Source organism: Zingiber officinale, chromosome 9A, assembly GCF_018446385.1.
Source record: "Zingiber officinale cultivar Zhangliang chromosome 9A, Zo_v1.1, whole genome shotgun sequence".
Classification (NCBI taxonomy): Eukaryota; Viridiplantae; Streptophyta; class Magnoliopsida; order Zingiberales; family Zingiberaceae; genus Zingiber; species Zingiber officinale.
In genome coordinates this window covers 93,558,673-93,576,987 of record NC_056002.1, presented here as the reverse complement: position 1 = coordinate 93,576,987, position 18,315 = coordinate 93,558,673, and the positions used below count along the sequence as shown (strand labels likewise).

At 39.7% G+C, this 18,315-nt stretch overlaps 2 pseudogenes; one reads left to right on the top strand and one right to left on the bottom strand.

Annotated features, from left to right (window-relative positions):
- Positions 1-353: 353 nt before the first annotated feature.
- LOC122019332 lies at positions 354-2,559 on the bottom strand (annotated as a pseudogene).
- A 3,042-nt stretch (positions 2,560-5,601) lies between these two features.
- Positions 5,602-6,288, top strand: LOC122019331 (annotated as a pseudogene).
- The last annotated feature ends 12,027 nt before the right edge of the window (positions 6,289-18,315 follow it).

Below are 18,315 nucleotides of genomic sequence, written 5' to 3'. Positions count from 1 at the left end.
ACCTTGCTTATTATTGTAAACTATCTATGGTAATTTTTCTATCAAACTCTAACGATAAAAGTCATTTGTGATGATTTTCAACTCGGAGATTGATTTTAAAAATAAAGAATATATTTTTATTTGCAAAGATATAGTATACATTTCATGTCTACCTATAATACAATCCACAATAACAATTATCAAAACATTGTAAATACCTACTACAATTCAAGTTACATCACTCAATAAAATAATATATATACATAGAAAGTCCATCGATACTTAGTTATTTTTCATATTACTATTTCGTCAAGCATACCATCGATACCAAGAAATAACAATATAACATGCGTAAACAAAATATGACATTACAGTCACTCTGAAACCATAGATAATTCACTACTAGCAACTGAACCTAAATTAGGTTTTGTTATTGCAGCTGAATCTCCAGAGCAAAAGAAGGGTTTTGGTGGAATTGGAAGACTATCAACATCGTCAACTTCTAACATGTCAATAACTTTTGTCATGGTTGGCCTATCAAATGGCCTTAGTTGAATACACCACAATCCAATTATTGCAAGTTTTTTCTCTAAGTTTTGTATCTCAAACTCATTATCAATTTTGACCTCTTGCGGTTGAGTGAACTTTTCATAAATCCATGATGGATACTAAACTCGGCTTGAATTCCCTATAAGATGATCTACATTTCTTCGCCTTCCGGCCATTTCAATTAGTAACATCCCGAATCTGTAAACATCTGATTTGGAAGAGATTTTTCCAAAGCTTCGAGATACTAACTCTGGTGCAATATAGCCTATTGTCCCCCTTGCAGCACTAATAGATACTAGAGCATTAGTCTTGGGTACAATTTTGCAAGTCCAAAGTCAGAGATTTTGGGAGTGAAATTATTATATTATGAGGCTTGATATCAAAGTGTAAAATCTGCATATCACATCCTTGATGTAAGTAATCAATACCCCGTGCAATGCCAATTGCTATTTGAATGAGTTTTTCTGAGGTGAAAAAGTGATCATCGGTTCCATGGGGAGTAAAAATATACTTGTCAAGTGAGCCATTAGGCATGTACTCGTAAACCGATGCTCTCTTTGATCCGTCGGAGCAGTATCCAACTAGCCGCACGACATTCACATGATGAATCCTACCTATCGTAGAAACTTCGTTGATGAAGTCATCGCCATTGCATTTGGAGTTGACTAACATTTTAACAGCAACAAAACGACCCCCTAGAAGTTCCCCTTTGAAGACTGAGCCAAAGCCTCCTTGGCCGAGCTTCTCTCTAAAATGCCTTGTGATGGCTATGAGTTCAGAGTAGGCATATCTGGTCGGCATCAGCATTTGCTGGCGCCGAAGAAACTTCTCTATAAGGTCAACTGAGACTCGCCTGTTCCATAGTTTGTAACAAAGCAAAAACCAAACTACCATAGGCGCAAGGACAATTAGGCCCAGAATCAATAAAACTGCATGAAGAAAAACGAGAGTTAATTTCCAATACATGGATTGGATTGGATGGAGGCTAACAGCTAATAAGAGGATCATGCGTTCCTGCTAAGAGCTGTACAATATGGATGAATACCACCACGGCAATTGTTAATCGATTAGTCAAAATGTTTTCGTAATTGTCCTCTGCTATGCAAGATGCAAAGTTTGTCTCACTGACGGCGAGGGAGAAAACTTTCGTGAGGATGTGTTTGCTTCTTAGTTTTTCAAATAACTGTCTGCATGAGATTAGTTTAAAAATCGAGTCAGACAGCGGCATGCAATTTGAAAATGAAAAATTAATCCAAGAAGGGGATTTTTTGGGCAATTTACAGATTTTTCTATAGTTTATCCAACATTCATAATGGAAGACATGTTTTTTGCAGATCTGTTTTAGCAAAGGGAAAAAAAACTAAAGGGCTTAAATTTAAATGTTGTGCGGCTACGAAAGGGGTCTGTTTTCGCCTTCTAAGCAAATTCAGAACGACAAGGCATTCATACACTCATACATCGGCTGAATAATGTGGGTTCCCTCTCGGTCCAAAATGGAAAACGAAATCCCTCTTGTAGAATGTGGAATGCATCCCTCGTTGAGGATTCGGCATCTATCATTGGAATCGTCAACACAAAATGACATGATGGATAAAGGTATGACAAAAGTGTTGTTGTTGCTGCTGCTGCTCAAGCAAGGAACGGGCTGATACAAACCCTGGCCCTCGATTCTTCTCGTACAACTCATGAAACTTGCCCACCAACCATTTTGGTAATGGTCGAAGCCAGAGCTTGAAAGATCGGAGGGTGACAAAGATTGGGAAGGGAGGCCACAGCTTCCACTTGCAAACTTCGGATCCACCAAGCGGATCGTGCCGTTTTTGTAAGATAGTTGAGTGATCAAGTAGTGTGTGGAGCCGATGGAGATGTTGATTTGTTGCCGTCGCAGGTGAGCTCGTACCTCCGATCCCCGCACTGAGGCGGATCAGTTGTTCGACGAAATGGGTGTCTGATGTCGTGGAACAGACCACAAGAGAAGGGAGCACAAGCTTCTTGTCTCCACTGCTGTTGCTGTTGTTGCTGCTGCTGCATCTGCCCCGTAGCTGTAACCGCAGCCTGGGACAGGAGGAGGAAGAGTAGCGGAGCACAGAAGCTGTCACGTTGACTTGTCAGCCAACGTTGACTTGTAGTCGGAAACGACTTTAGTGAATGTTGATTGCGGACAGGAATTGTAATGAGTGCAATCGAAGTTCTCTAGGTCCATCAGTGGATTTTGACCGAAATCCACTGATCTACCTAGAGATCTCAGATTGCAGTCATTTCATATCCTATAGATTTCTAAAATTGGAAGAAGTCCAAATATGCTCTCCATTATTATTTTTGATATTTTTAGTGGTGGACCAAATGTTTTGAAAAACTTAAATCTCTCTTTTTTTTATTTATTTATTTTCTTTTTTTTTTGTTATTAGGTCTGATATCTCCCATATCATGCCCACGTTGGGCCTGATGTGGGGAGATATCAGGCCCACATGGGCTTGATATGAAGAGATATTAGACCCAACGTGAGCCTGATATCTCTTCATATTAGGCCTAATCACAAAAAAAAGAAAAAAAAAGAAAGAGAGATTTAGGTTTTTCAAAACCTCTGGTCCACCACTAGGAATGTTGAAAATAATAATGAAGAGCATATTTGGACTCCTTGCAATTTTAGAAATTCACAAAAACTGAAATAGGTGCAATCCAAAATCCACTGATGGACTTAGAGAGCTCCGATTGCACCCATTTCGATTTCCGTGGATTTCTAATCTTGCAAGGAATGTTGAAAATAATAATGAAGAGCATATTTGGACTCCTTGCAATTTTAGAAATCCACAGAAACTGAAATAGGTACAATCCAAAATCCACTGATGGACCTAAAGAGCTCTGATTGCACCCATTTTGATTTTTGTGGATTTCTAATCTTGCAAGGAGTTCAAATATGCTCTCCATTGTTATTTTTGGCATTCCTAGTGGTGGACTAATGATTTTGAAAAACCTAAAATGTATGAGGATTGTTTTGCTGATTCTTTCTTATTATATTTTAACATCTTTTAGAAGTTGAAATAAATAATAGATAGCATATTTTAACTCCTTACAACATTAGAATTTCACAGAAACTGAAATGGGTGCAATTGGAACTCTCTAAGTCCATCAGTAGGTTTTGACCAAAACCCACTAATCGACTTAGAGACCTCAGATTGCAGTCATTTCAGGTCCTATGGATTTCTAAAATTGAAATGAGTTCAAATATGCTCTCCATTATTATTTTTGACATTCCTAGTGGTGGACTAGAGGTTTTGAAAAACCTAAATCTCTTTTTTTTTTTTGTTATTAGGCCTGATATCTCCCATATCAGGCCCACGTTGAGCCTGATATGAGGAGATATCAGACCCACATTGAACTTGATATGAAGAGATTTCAGGGCCAACGTGGACCTGATATGTCTTCATATCAGGCCTAATAACAAAAAAAAAAAAAAAAAGAGAGAGAGAGAAAGAGAGATTTAGACCAAGAGAGCTCTGATTGTACCCATTTCAGTTTCTTTGAATTTTTAATGTTGCAAGGAGTTCAAATATGCTCTCCATTGTTATTTTTGGCATTTCTAGTGGTGGACCAGAGGTTTTGAAAAACCTAAAATGTATGGGGATTGTTTTACTGATTCTTTCTTATTATATTTTAACATCTTTTAGAAGTTGAAATAAATAATAGATAGCATATTTTAGCTCTTTGCAGTATTAAAAATCCACAAACTGAAATGGGTGTAATCGGAGGTCTCTAGGTCCATTAGTGAATTTTGATCAAAATCCACTGATCGACCAAGAGAACTCAGATTGCAGTCATTTCAGGTCCTATGGATTTATAAAATTGAAATGAGTTCAAATATGCTCTTCATTATTATTTTTGGCATTCCTATTGGTAGACTAGAGGTTTTGAAAAACCTAAATAGCTCTTTCTTTCTTTTTTATTTTATTTTATTTTTATTATTAGGCCTGATATCTTCCATATCAAGCTCACGTTGAGCCTGATATCTTCTCATATCAGGCCTAATAAAAAAAAAAAAGAAAAGAAAAAGAAAAAAGAAAGAAAGAGAGATTTAAGTTTTTCAAAACCTCTGGTCCACAACTAGGAATGTCGAAAATAATATAAAGAGCATATTTGGACTCCTTGTAATTTTAGAAATCCACAGGAACTGAAATGAGTGCAATCGGAGCTCTCTAGGTCCATCAGTGGGTTTCGGTCAAAAACTACTGATCGACTTAGAGACCTCAGATTGCAATCATTTCAGGTGCTGTAGATTTTTAAAATTGCAAGGAGTCTAAATATATTCTCTATTGTTATTTTCGACATTTCTGGTTATAGACCAAAGGTGTTGAAAAATTTAAATCTTTTTTTTTTTTCCCCTGTTGTTAGGCCTGATATCTCTCCATATCAGACCCACATTGGGCCTGATATGGTGAGATATCAAGTCCAATGTTAGTTTGATCTCTTATAACATGTTTGAGAAAAAATATTGAAAAAAAAAAAGAAAAACAATGAGAAGATAAAAAAAGAAGACAGGAAAGAGAAGACATATTGCATGCATAGTAGGAAAGAGAAGAGAGAGAAATAATAAAAAAAAGAAAAAGAAAATTAGTTAAATTTGTCAGGAGTATAGAATAAGAAGATCACTATGAAAAAATGCGTCATTTAATAAATGTTAAAGCAGTATATATCTTTTATAAATTTAAAATCTAACTATGCCTTTTGATAAATTGTCATATATTATTTTAGAAGAAGATTCAACTTGCAAGGTGGCATTTACCATTTGAAAATCATAGTCCGTAAAAGCTTCCAGGGTTTTACCAGCAGCACAAATGTCCAAATGATAAAGACAATGCGTGTGGAAAATTAAATCTAAATTAATTATGAGACCAGTCATTGTTGACCTTACTTCCACAGACAAGTTGCTTTGCATGCTTCATCTTTTAAGTCCCAACTGGAGTGGGAAGCTTTTCACCTACCCTCTCCTCCCTTAATCAAATTTCACCGGGGCCTTAATTGCAAGATCATCAAATTCGACACTTATTCGGTTAGAATCAAGGTAGAAGGCAATGAATGGGCTCGGTGTCCACTGCAGAAGCACAGCTCCATCAAGAAATTCGTATCAAGTTAGAACAATTTCTTGTAATATATGGTGATGGAAAACCAGCTCGATACTCTTTTTTTGATATTAAAAAGATCACAATGAGGTTCAAGAATAAATTGGGGCTAAGATGGATATGGAAGTGTGTACAAAGGGGAGCTACCAAATGATATTCAGGTAGCAGTTAAGATGCTCGAAAGTTCAAAAGGGGAGGGCCAAGAATTCACAAATGAAGTGGCAACCATTGGAAGGATTCATCATATTAACATTACTCGTTTATTGGGATTTTGCTTAGAACGATCAACTCGTGCTCTCGTCTATGAGTTTATGCCAAATGAGTCCTTGGAGAAGTAGATTTTCTCAAGACAAGAAAAAGGAAGCAAGAAACCATTAAGCATGGAGAAATTGTCGAACATTGCAATAGGCATTGCTCGAGGCATTGAGTATTTACATCAAGATGTGAACAACGTATTTTGCATTTCGATATTAAGCCACATAACATTCTATTGGATTATGATTTAAATCCAAAGATTTCAGACTTTGGACTAGCAAAACTTTGCTCAAGGGATATTAGTATTGTGACAATAATTGCTGCAAGAGGCACAATGAGATATATTGCTTCTAAGATGTATTGTAGGAATTTTGGGACCATGTCATAAGTTGGATCGGGGAAGAGGAAGTCGCTTGGGGGGGGGGGGGGGGGTAACAGCAATCGAAAAATTATTGTATCGAGAGTGTTGGCTTAGAAACTGTTGGTATCACACCCAAAGACACGTACACACACTGTGTGAAAAAATGAATAGAGCAAGGAGGAAAATAACTACAAGAATACTTTCTTACATAGGAAAGATGATTGAATGAATGATGCACTACACATCTCTAGGACTCTTTAAATACACCACAAAATTAACTCATGAAAAAAAAAGAAAAGACTAATTCCACTAATTTATCCCATGAAAATAGGAAATCTTATCATCACTGATGTAAGGAAAAGAAAACGTGACCACTACTTATCATGTCTGGATTAATAGGCTCACATTACCTCTCTTAATCCTGACATAGCTCTAAATCACGGGCGCTGAGTTGTTTTTGCATGACAGCTAACTTCACTCCTGGCAATGCTTTAGTTAATACATCGGCTCGCTGTTCTCCGGTATTAACGAACTCAACCACAATCTGTTTCTTCTCAATACATTCTCTAATAAAATGGAACCTTGTATCTATATGCTTGCTATGACCATGAAATATCAGATTCTTCATGAGAGCTATGGCAGATTTGTTGTCAACAAACAGAGTTACCAGCTTTGGCTCTACACCGGTTAATTCGCTGGCAAGGCTCCTTAACTACAAAGCATGACAGGCTGAAGTTGTGGCTGCCATGAACTGCCTCACAAGATGAAAGTGCCATTGTCTTATGCTTCTGTGAATTCCAGGACACCAAACTTTCATTAAAATAGAAAGTCATTCCACTTGTGCTTTTCCTCCCATCTAGATTGCCGGCTAGATCACTGTCCGAGTAGTCGAATATACCAATTTCCTCGGGTCCCTTCATGTAAACAAGTCCAAAGTGAATTGTACCTTTCAAATACCCGAGAATCTATTTGACCACCTTGTGATGCATGATTGTAGGCCTCTCCATGTATATGATAGGTCAGGCCGTGTGTGTAGCAAATATCTCAGACAACCAATGATGTGCTTGTACTCCGTGGTGTTAACTGGAGTCCCTTCCAAGTCTTTATGCAACTGTGTCTTGGGTTCCATCCGATGCTTTGTGGCATTACAATCTTCCATCTTGAATTGAGACAGGATTTTCTTGGCATAAGTTGATTGCCTAAGTAAAATTCAGTTCTTCTATTGTTCTACTTCAATTCCCAAGTAGTAGGAGAGAAGACCCAAATTACTCATCTCAAATTTTGTCATCATTTGTTGTTTAAATTTGTTGATTTCTTCTGTAATACTTCCTGTCATGATCGTCGACATACACTCCAACAAATATACTCGCTTCTCCTTCACCTCTTGTACACTGCATGTTCTTGAGTATATTTTTTGAAACCAAGCTCTTCTAGACTCCTGTTCAGTCGCATGTTCCAAGCTCGTGGAGCTTGCCACAGTCCATAGAGGGCTTTGGACAACCTGTACACCTTGTGTTTCTGATTTTGTACCTCATGTTGGACCCTATGATTATTTTGATATGACCAACCAAGTTAGATTAGATCTTGTTTGGTTTTGATCCCTGTGTCTAAGTGTGCAGGAACTTAGGAGCGCAGGAAGTCGAGCGGAAGACGCAGCTAGCAAGAAGGACGACACGGGAAGGGAGCCGATGGGCTCGGTGCATCAGAAGGACGAAAAAGCTGCGGAAGAGTACACCGGTGGATAAGAAGAACGTGTGCGATGTTCGAGATATGAGAAGACAGGGTGGAAGCTTGCTCGAGGAGAAGGTCGAAAATTGAGTTTGAGTGAGTCCTATTTCGATTGTCCGCAATCACCTAAGCTATTGGGACTTTGGAAGTTAAATTGAAGGTGAAGAAGTGCTGGTAAAACTGATGGAGGCACCCTCAACAACAGTTAAGGTGCCTCCACCCTCATCAGTGTGAGGGCACCCTGAACAACATAGAGGGCACCCTCAATGTTCTTGGAGGCACCCTCATCTGAATCAAACTGCCCGTTGCCGAGCAGATAAAGTTTTATCAGCTTATCCCCTTGGAGGCGCCCTCAACCCCTTTGGAGGCGCCCTCAAGACTCGAGGTAGGATTTCCAGGAGCTATATAATGATCCCTGGAGCTAGAAAATTATTCATTCAACTCTTTATTCAATTCCTAGTAGCATCTGAGTTTTCTTAGTGTGTAAAAAGGCTTCTCCGCCTACAGTGAAGGAGACATTTCTAGTGGAGTTGTTCAACCGCCTTGGATTAACAACCACCTAGGTTGTAACCAAGTCCAAACCTTGAGTCTTCTTTCTTTCCTTTATGTTATTTTGTTTTTATTTTATTGTTGCTATTTTAGAGTTGAAAGAACGAGGAGGGTATTTTCTTATTGCAGGAAATTCAACCCTCCCCTCTTGTCGGCTCCGCTACACCAACAAGTGGTATCAGAGTCAGATCGCTTCAGAAGGACTGATCACCGACTGAAGCATTAAGATCAAGACGATGGCCAGCGCAAGTATTCATCCCCCAAAATTCGACGGAGACTTTGCTACATGGAACCGCTGAATGGAGGTATTCTTCAAAACAGAATTTGATATCCTTTTAATTATGAAATATGATTTTGCAGTCCCTAAAGATAAGGAAGAATACAACTAGACAAAAAAGGAACAAGCTAATTTTATCTCCAACGGAAACACAGAGTTCCATCTGCTCAGCGTTCTGCCGCCCTAGGAGGTAAGTCGGATCAAAAGCTACGACTCCGCCAAAGACATCTGGGAAAAATTCCTAGAACTCCACGAAGGCACTTCAGAACCGAAATTAGCAAGGTGCGACATCCTCTGGACTCAGCTTACAAATCTCCGGATGAACAATGGCGAGAAGGTAGTGTAACTCCAAGCAAGAATCAAGAAGCTAATAACTCAACTGAACAACCTCAGAGAATCAGTAACAAACCGAGACTCGATCTGGTATGCGCTCAACGTCTTTCCAAGAACTTCAGAATGAGTGTCCTTAGTAGATGCATACTACATCTCTAAGGACTTTGAGGTAAGTACATTAGAAAATTTATTTTCTACATTCGAATTTCACGAATCTCGAATTGCAGAACCTAAACAAATAGAGAAGTCAAATCTCATTGTTGCCCTATAAGCCGAGATAGATGATCTCGACTCTGAAGCGTCAATCGACGAAACTGAAGCGGTGTTATTGGTAAGAAAGTTAAATAAGTTTATTAAGACTAATAAATTTAGATCGCAGTTGAGAAAACATCAACGCAACAAAAGGACGGTCCATTGCTATAATTGCAATGAAGAAGGGCACATTAAGGATGACTACCCAAAAATAAAGAAAAAGGACAAAGAGAAGTCTCAAAGACCGACACCCTTTAAACGCAAGAGTCTGAAGACTACATGGGATGAATCATCATCCTCCGAATCTGAAGTCGAAGCCTACGCTGGACTCACTCAAACAGCAATCCACCAAGAAGAAGATGAGACTAGCTCAGAAATGAGCATAGATGAAGGGGGAGGATCATCAGAAGAAGAAAGTTACGATGAAGAGGGAGCATCAGAAATTGAGGTAAGTAAGGTGCGTGCTCTAACTCTCAAGTAGTCCTTTCAGTTCATTAAAGTGCTTACTAAAGATTTAGTTAAATTAGAAAAAGAAAATAATGAGTTAAAATTAAACTTAGCAAAGACATGTCCTCTAGAAATGTACGATAATCTAAAATTAGAGAATGAAAAATAAAAAATTTAAATTGAAAAATTTAAAAATTGAAAAATGATCATGCATGCTTAAATAAATTTCAAAAATCAAAACTTAGAATTTATGATAAATTAAATTGGTATATTAAACATCACCAAGGTCAACTTAGAAGAATACCTAAAGGATATGTACCCCCTAAGTTTTTGATTAATCCAGTAGGAAGAAACCTATACTGAGTTCCAAAATCTTTTCTAGATTAAATTTTTGTAAGTTAGCGCTTTCAGCAAGAAAAATTAAACAGTTAATTTCTTTATAAGGCTTTGTTTAAAAAAGTGATTGTTGCTCCAATAACCAAGAAGGTCTGGTGCCTCACCACTGGTTGGAAGCCAAAATAAATGAAATAAAATATTTATTTAACTTACTGATAAAGCATGAAAATAGAAATTAGATAATATTTTAACAAGTTTTTTTTAACATTTTTGGAAATTTCGCAAAAATATTTTGTTTAACTTGCCTACAAGTTAGAGTTGTTCTTAACTTAGAATTTATTTTGAAAAATTTTCTACCTCAATTTTTACTGTGATCAAAGGGGGAGAGATAGGTACAAGTTTAGGGGGAGTTAATATTTTTTTAATTTTCTTTTAATTTAATTTTACTTAGTGCTGCAAATTCTATTATTGCAATCTTTATGCTTAAAATGTTAGTTTAATAATTTCTTAAAATTACTACTTGTCTGTTTTTACCCTAACTTGAATTTGGGTTGATGCACATAAAAAAGGAGTTGATTGTTGGACCCTGTGATTATTTTGATGTAATCAACCAAGTTAGGTTAGGTCCTGTTTGGTTTTGATCCTTTTGTCTAAGTGTGTAGGAGATTAGGAGCGCAGGAAGTCGAGCGGAAGACATAGCTAGCGAGAAGGACAACACGGGAAGGGAGCCGACAAGCTCAGTGCATCCGAAGGACGAAAGAGCTGCGGAAGAGTACACCGGTGGACGAGAAGAACCTTCGCGAAGTTTAAGGGTCGAGAATTCGGTGCGGAAGCTTGTTCGAGGAGAAGGCCAAAAATTATGTTCGGGTGAGCCCTATTTCGATTAGCCACAATCACCCAAGCTATCAGGACTTCAGAAGTTAAATTGAAGGTGAAGAAGTGCTGGAAAAACAACTGGAGGCGCCCTCAACAATTATTGAGGCGCCTCCGCCCTCATCATAGTGAGGGCGCCCTCAACAACATTGAGGGCACCCTCAATGTCCTTGGAGGCACCCTCAACTGAGTCAAACTGGCCGTTGGCGAGCGGATAAAGTTTTATCTGCTTATCCCCTTGGAGAAGCCTTCAACCCCTTTGGAGGCACCCTCAAGACTCAAGATAGGATTTTCAGGAGCTATATAATGACTCCTTGAGCTAGGAAATTATTCATTCAACTCTGTATTCAATTCCTAGCAACATCTGAGCTTTCTTAGTGTGTAAAAAGGCTTCTCCGCCTACAGTGAAGGAGACATTTCTAGTGGAGTTGTCCAACCGCCTTGGATTAACAACCATCTGGTTGTAACCAAGTCAAAACCCTGAGTCTTCTTTCTTTCCTTTCTATTATTTTGTTTTTATTTTATTTTTGCTATTTTGGAGTTGAAAGAACGAGGAGGGTATTTTCTTATTGCAGGCAATTCACCCCTCTACTCTTGTCGGCCCTGCTGCACCAACACCTTAAACCCTTCCGGTTGAGTGACATATATTTCTTATTTTAACTCTCCGTTAAGAAGCAGACTTCACATCTAGATGGTGTACCTCCCAACTTTGATTTGCCGCAAACGCAAGAATGACTCAAACACTATCAAGTCTAGCGACAGGTGCAAACACCTCTTCAAAGTCTATCCCTTGTCTTTGTACATAGCCTTTAGCCATTAATCTTGCTTTATGCTTAATGACTTTCCCCGTTGAATCTTTCTTCAGTTTGAACACCCACTTTAGGCCGATAGGTTTGTAGCCTAATGGGAGCTCAGTTAAGGTCCAGGTCTTGTTCATCTCAATAGATCTCAGCTCTTTCTCCATTGCTTTGTACTAGTAATCCTCAGTCGCAACCTCTTGGTAACATGTCGGCTCTTTAGACATCACCATCATCACCTTATTCTCTTCTTCGTCAACACCAACCACTTCCTCAGTGTTGGCATAGATATCGACAATGGATCTAAAATGGATTGACCCTTCATGAGACTCGGGTGTGTTTGTTACTGGAGGCGAGGTAACTGCATGGGTGTTCGATGGTGGTGTAGATGGACTTGACGCTCTTAGCATGGGTACTACGGTTGTTGTCGGTGGTGTGACATGTTCCGCCCCTACCTCAACGTCTGCTGTAACAATCACCTCGTCAGTGTCGAATGCATCCACCTCCATAAACTCCGGTAAATTTTCGTCATTGTTAGCACCTGCATTCCATGTCCATTCATAATTTGCTTGAAACACTACATCTCTACTTACTTGTAGCTTGTCATGTCTTGGATCAAATACACGATGAGCTTTGCAACCTTCCTCGACACCCAAGTATACCATGGGTGAGCTTCTGTCGTTAAGTTTCTTAAGATGAGGGGTTTTATTTTTCACATATGCAACACAACCGAATACTCTCAAGTGGGCGAGATGTGGCTTTCTCCCTATCCAAGCTTCAAATAGGATACGTTCTCCCAGCTCCTTAGTTGGGAGACAGTTTAGCAGATAGATAGCATGCCTAACCGCCTCTCCTCAGAACCTTGCCGGCATGTGTGTACCCTTGAGGAGAGATCTTGCCATAGCCATCATGGTGCAGTTCTGGCGCTCCACAACACCATTCTGTTGGGGTGTGTAGGGAGCCATGAGGTGTCGTTCAATTCCTTCATTTTTACAAAACTGAATGAATTTCGTGGATAGAAACTCGTCGCCCCAGTCTGTTCGGAGTGTTCTGATCTTGTGCTCAGTCTTGTTATCCGTCAAGAATTTGAACTTCTTGAATGCTTGGAAAGCATCATTCTTTGTGGCAAGTGTACATAGTGTGATTGGCTCGCAAATATCAGCATGGAGAAGTTCCAATGGCTTCTCCGCTCTAAAGTTTGCTTGGCACGGGAATGGTGACCTCGCATGCTTAGTGATCACACACACCTCGCAAAGCTTGTTCAGCTGGAGCAATAGTGGCACATCAACCGCCAATTTCTACTCTCCTAATAGCTTCAAGTCATGGAAATTGCCATGTCCGAGCCTTGCATGCCATAACCAGGTTGGGTCTTCTAGTCTTGCTAGGAGACAGACTTGCTTGAATATCTTCAAGGTTATTTTGTACAAGCAATTCTGTGTTCGCTTTACCAACATCAAAAGCTTCCCGCTCCTATCAATCACCTTCATGGTATCTCCTTCCATATGCACTTCATTCCCAGCTTCTGTCAATTGACCAAGACTTATGATATTAATATAAAGTTTTGGAATGTAGTATACCTCATGGAGAGCCTTCTGATCGCCATTCTTGCATTCGAACACAACTGTCCCCTTGCCAATGATCTCAATGGTTGATCCATCGCCAAACCTCACCCTCCTGGTGATGGTTTCATCTAGTTCTTGAAACTTCTCACGATGGCCAGTCATGTGGTTGCTAGCACCGTTGTCAAGGTACTAGACGTCTTTATCTCCTTTCTTAATGTCGCGGTTCATCTCCGGTAGAAACCTATATTCACTAAGCAAAATGGTATCCTGCTGCTCACGCCTAGTGTGAGACTCCTCATGGGGCACTGCCTTCATCAGTGTTGGCTCTTCATTGGTGGTGCAAGTGAGGTGAGTCTCATCATCACGACGCTTGTTGTAGCATTCGAACGCATAATGCCTCATTTTCTCATAATTAAAACACTTTAAATGGCTCTTGTCACGAGTGCCTCCTACACTATCTTGGCGTGGTGTACTACAGCCACAACCGCGCCATCGCCCATGCCCACACTATTTTCCACGACCAAGACTCCTGGACCCACGCCCCTTGCCTCCTAATGAAATGTCCTCGTTGCTCCCCTTCTGTCACATTTACCATGTGGCATGAGTAAGTAAGAGCTCACCTTCAGTGCTATTGGTATTACCGCGTAATCGTAGTGTTCATTCCTTGTACGCCTTCAGTCGTCCTATAGTCTCCTCAAATGATATTGTCACAAGGTCATGGAACTATTTAATACCAGCAACAATAGGAAAGAATTTATCAGGGACAGAATCAAGCAACTTTTTTACCAAAGAGCAGTCTTCAAGCGTGACACCAAGAGTGGAGAACTTGCTGCTCATAGCACTGAGTTTGCTAGCAAACTCATCAATCGTCTTGGTCTCTTTCATCCGAAGGGCGTCGAACTTGCTCTTCAACATCTGTAACCATGCCTTCTTCACCCGATCACTACCAAGATACCTCATCTTGAGGTTGTCCCAGACTTCCTTCGTCATCTTTTTTTTTTTTTTGCTATCTAGAGAAGAATGTCTCTAGGGACACACTGTAAGATGTATGCACGTGCCTTTTTGTCCTTCTTTGCATCCACCTGGGCTCCTTCCGCTTGCTCCACCGCCTCCCAGACTCCCTGGGCATCAAGAATCGCTTATGTCTTGATTGTCCACACAGTATAATTGTGAGGACTTAGTGTTGGAAAGGGAAATGACACTGCGTCGTTCTCCTTCACAACAGCTTGTGGGACACCCGACATTATTATGGAATCGTTGGATTCTTGGGTGTTCTATACTAACTTGGGAGTTCTATACTAACCGGGCTCTAATACCAGATGTTGGCTTAGAAACTGTTGGTATTACACCCAAAGACACATACACACGCTAATGTGAAAAAAATGAATAGAGCGAGGAGGAAAATAACTGCCAGAATACTTTCTTACAGTGGAAAGATGCACTACATATCTCTAGGACTCTTTAAATACACCACAAAACTAACTCATGAAAAATAGAAAAGACTAATTCCACTAATTTATCCCATGAAAATAGGAAGACTAATTTCACTAATTTATCCCATGAAAATAGAAAATCTTATCACCACTAATGCAAGGAAAAGAAAATGTGGCCACTACTTATCATGTCTGGATTAATATGCTCACAGAGAGTACGTAGCTGAAGAGAAAAAGAATAAAACAATGCTAACACAAACCAATTTACTTGGTTCGGAGCCTTCGTCGATTCCTACTCCAAGGCCCTGATGTGAGCCAAGAAGAGGAATTGAAGAGAAATGGAGGACCCATGACGAGGTCCAAGACTAAGTGAATGAAGCTGTAGGACCGTTGGGCCGGCTGGAAGGGGGGTTGTTGGATATCCTTCAAAATAAAAAACAAACGAACAACCCTTCCTCGAACTCTTTAAGATAACACTTGTAAAATAAACAAAGCAGATAAATAAAACATTAAAAAGACGAGGCACAAGATTTACTTGGTTACAACCGATGTGGTTGTTAATCTAAGGAAGGTTAAGCGCACTAGAATACTCCTTCAGGCGGAGAAGCCTCTTACAACGTTGAAGCACAGAAACAGAAGCTTAACTCTAAATCACACAAGCGTAGGAATTACAAGTAATGAGTTCGTTGAAAAGCTTCTGGACCAAGGCTATATTTATAGCCTTGGTCGGGGCGCCTCGAAGGGTTCCGGGCGCCCTGGGGGGATAAAACTTTATCTCCCAATGTTCAGAATGTGTTAGACGCGTTCTGGTCAAACATCCTGGTCCGGGTGCCCCGGACCAGTAAAGTCAACCCGTGTTGACTTTTTCATCTGGGACCACTACTCTGGTTCGGTTCGGCTCGGTCCGGGTCTTCTATTCCGGATCCGCTTGCTTGGGTGATCTCTGCCATCCGGAAAAGGGCTCACCCGAACCAAACTTTCGGTCTTCTCAAGCAGGCTTCCCTTCGGCTTCTCGTCCCTCGGAATCGCCGCGTGCTTCCTTCTCGTCCACCAGCGTACTCATCCGTAGTCTTCATCCCTCAGTCGCACCCCGTGCCGACCTTCTTGCTAGTTGCGTCTCTTGCTCCCTGAGAAATCTTCCGCTCCGACTTTTGTCCCTCGAAACCACCGCACGCTTCCTTCTCGTCCGCCAATGTACTCTTCTGCAGCACCTTATCCCTTGGACGCACCGCGTGCCATCCTTCTCGCTAGCTGCGTCTTCCGCTTGAGTACCTGTGCTCCTAAGTTTCTACACACTTAGACACAAGGTTAGAAACAACACAGGACCTAACTTAACTTGTTGATCACACCAAAACAACCTTGGGATTCCAACAATCTCCCCCTTTTTGATGTGATCAACCCAAGTTAAGTTAGGGTCAAAAATAGACATGAATAATGAAATAATTTATATTGCAATAACATACAATAAGATAGAAAAAATTAAATTTCAAAAAATTCAAAATTTCTACCTCCCCCTAGACTTATACTTCTTCTTATGCCCCTTTGATCACATAAAAAATTGGGGTTGCAAGAAAAATCAAAGGGTTGACACTTAGAAAATTTATAAAGATCTATTTCAATGATTTTCTGGAAAATATTTCTAAATCAAGGAAAATTTCTAAGTCAAGTAAAATTTCTAAGTCATTAATAACTTTTTTAGAAAATTTTGAGAACTTTAAAAATTTTACAATAATTTCCACAAAAAGCAATCTCAAAACATTAGAGAAAATTTCTATGCATTTATTTTTAATTTTATTTTATTTTATTTTTTGCTTTTATCAGAAAGTTTTAAATTTCCATTTTAACTTATTACAATTTCTCAAATTTAAAGTAAGAAGATTTGAACATGCAAAGAATTGTATCATGTTAATATCTATTAATAGTTTATCGAGATACTTTAATCGACAGGATATTTCTTTCAGCTTTAAAGCAACAAATATTAAACATGCAAGAAATTGTATTGACAAAATAATTGATAAAATTTCATTTGACAATTTTTCTAATTTGCAAGATTCATTCGACAAAATATTTTGTAGCTTACAAGAATCTTTTGGTAATATTTCTGATTTGCAAAATTCTTTTGACAAAATAATTTGTAATTTGCAAGAATCCTTCGTCAAAATATTTTGTAATTCGAAAAATTCTTTCGATAATATTCTTAATTTGCAAGAAGTGTTCGGTAGTTGATTTTCTAATCCGAAAAACTCTTTTGATGATTCAATTTTTAATTCGCAAAAATCTTCAAGTAATTTTTCGATTAATTGAACCATTTGTTCAGAAGGTGGAGGTTATACCTGACTTACCTCGTCAGTTGTTGATTCTCCCCCTGTCGAGTTGCTCATCTGGGATGAGCTTTTTGTGGCTTCGGGATGGAATTCGACTATTGAGATTGTTGTGACACTTATCTCGGTTTCGGACTCTTCAGATGACGGATCGGTGTTGGATTCAACCTCGACTTGTTCTTCATAGAGTTTCAAGAACTTTTCAAAAAGTTATTTCGCGCTTTTATATTCTCCGACTCTGTCAAAATCTTCATGTGGTATTGCGCTTAGAATGTGAAAGTCTGCCTGAGCGTTTGCCATAGACTTGTCATGTAGCTTCTCGGTCCAGAGGCATATGTCGATTTTTTCTCCATTTGTGTTCTTCGGTGCTTCATAACCAAATTTCATTATTGAAAAAAATACCAGAATCAGAGTTTAGATATACCTCAATTTGTTGCTTCCATAAAGAGAGCTCCCCCTCGAATGCTGGTGGGTAGCTGCTAGCTCCGACCATCGTTTTGTTGCTTCAGACGGCGGTTAGTCCTTCTGAGGCGTCTCGGCTCTGATACCACTTGTAGGACCGTTGGGCCAACTGGAAGGGGGGTTGTTGGATATCCTGCAAAATAAAAAACAAACGAACAACCCTTCCTCGAACTCTTTAAGCTAACACTTGTAAAATAAACAAAGCAGATAAATAAAACATTAAAAAGACGAGGCACAAGATTTACTTGGTTACAATCGATGTGGTTGTTAATCCAAGGAAGGTTAAGCGCACTAGAATACTCCTTCAGGCGGAGAAGCCTCTTACAACGTTGAAGCACAGAAACAGAAGCTTAACTCTAAAGCACACAAGCGTAGAAATTACAAGTAATGAATTCGTTGAAAAGCTTCTTGATTAAGGCTATATTTATAGCCTTGGTCGGGGCGCCCCAAAGGATTCTGGGCGCCCTGGGGGGATAGAACTTTATCCCCCAATGTTCATAACGCGTTTGACGCGTTCTGGTCAAACATCCTGGCCCGGGCGCTAGGAGGGGTTCCGGGCACCTCGGGCTGGTCTGGGCACCCCGGACTGTTCCAGGTGCCGCGGACCAGTAAAGTCAACCCATGTTGACTTTTTCATCTGGGACCACTGCTCTGGTTCGGTTCGGCTCGATCCGGGTCTTCTAC